Here is a 1858-nt window from a genome sequence, read left to right as displayed (position 1 = left end):
GTTGGCGAGGATTGCGGAGAAAAGATTGAAATACCATTATTTTGTTGAAATTGGCAAAGTCACTTGGAACGATTTGTGAATTTTCCAACACAGGAACCTTTGCCACATTGGTCCAAACATCATTGTCCAAGACAATGTCCACACCTTTGACCCTTGTTGAAAAAATTCCATCACGAACCTTTAAATTAAAATAGAACACCCGAACAAGATCGGGATAATATCTTCCACGGAGTTCCATTATGTGTTGAACTCCTTGATCTATTATAAGATTGGGAAAAGAAAAGTTGTGAGAGATATACCAAGCAAGATCAATGAACTTTTGCTTGATGAACTTCCTTTTCTTCCAAAATTGTGAGAATGACTGTTGATCTTGCTCATCGGAGAGCCATCCTTCTACGGTAGCATCTCTTCTACGAACATTATTCTCCGAAACTTCACTGGTTCTTCTCCTCCTTCTTCTTGAAGGTTCAGCCATGGAGATGGATGGAAAGCAAAGATTATGGTGAAAGAAAGTAGAAAGCAAGAGGGATATGCTCAAGATTGGTTCAAGTATGGAAAGTGGGGACAAGTGGGGTATAAATAGGATCAAGAAAGCTCCCCAACGTTCAGATTTTTGAAAAAATGACCGTTTATAGCCGTTTAGAGACGTTGGCAACAACTATAATCATCAATGCAGCGCAGAAATTCTTAAAAAAACTGTCTGGAGCGCTTTTAATCGATTAAAGTGGGTTTTAATCGATTAATGAATCGATTAATACTTGGATTAATCGATTAAATCATTCGTAAATGCATAGGTAACGTTGTTAATCGATTTACACACAAATTAAACACGGTAAACAACGAAAATTGCAATATTAAGCCCATAAATGCCTATTTTACTATTTCTAATATGCCTAGATCTCTTCTAAGCTCAAAAAATCTATCCTTAGGCAATGCTTTGGTGAAAATATCCGCCAATTGATGCTTAGAATCTATGAATTCCATTTCACAATCACCTTTTTGGACATGATCTCTAATGAAGTGATGCCTAATTTCTATATGCTTGGATCTAGAATGCATGATAGGATTTTTGGTAAGTTTTATAGCACTTGTATTATCACACTTAAGCAGAATATGATCTAAATGAATATCATAGTCTTCTAATTGTTGTTTCATCCATAAGATTTGTGCACAACAACTACCCACAACAATGTATTCAGCTTCAGTGGTTGATAAGGCTACACAGGCTTGTTTCTTAGAGTGCCAAGAGACTNAGGAACTACCTAAAAAGTGACAGGTTCCACTAGTGCTTTTCCTATCTATCTTACAACCACCATAATCAACCCTAGTACATATTTGAGCACTATTACATCAACTTTGATTATTATAAAAGCTTTATAAATTACAGAGATCTTCAATCCGTCTTTATGGACCTTGACTTGTGCAAATCTGTTCATCATCAAAACTTCATCTTTTATTTTTGCTAACAGATAAAGCATCCGCAACAACATTAGTACTCCCCTTTTTATGTTTGATGACATATTGAAACTGCTCAAGGTACTCGATCCACTTTGCATGTCGCTTGTTCANCTTTCCTTGCCCTTTAATATACTTGAGAGATTCATGGTCAGTGTTGATGATAAACTCTTTAGACACCAAGTAATGCTCCCAAGTTTTCAATGCTCGAATAATGGCATAAAGTTCTTTGTCATAGGTAGGATAGTTCAATGTAGGCCCTTTAAGTTTTTCACTAAAATAAGCTATAGGGTGACCTTCTTGTATAAGCACAGCTCCTATTCCTACCCCGGAAGCATCACATTCTACTTGAAAGGCTTTGGAAAAATCAGGTAAATGTAGAATGGGTGCATGTGTTAACTTG

Source organism: Vigna radiata, unplaced genomic scaffold (assembly GCF_000741045.1).
Source record: "Vigna radiata var. radiata cultivar VC1973A unplaced genomic scaffold, Vradiata_ver6 scaffold_267, whole genome shotgun sequence".
Classification (NCBI taxonomy): Eukaryota; Viridiplantae; Streptophyta; class Magnoliopsida; order Fabales; family Fabaceae; genus Vigna; species Vigna radiata.
Note: the sequence above shows the minus strand (reverse complement) of the source record.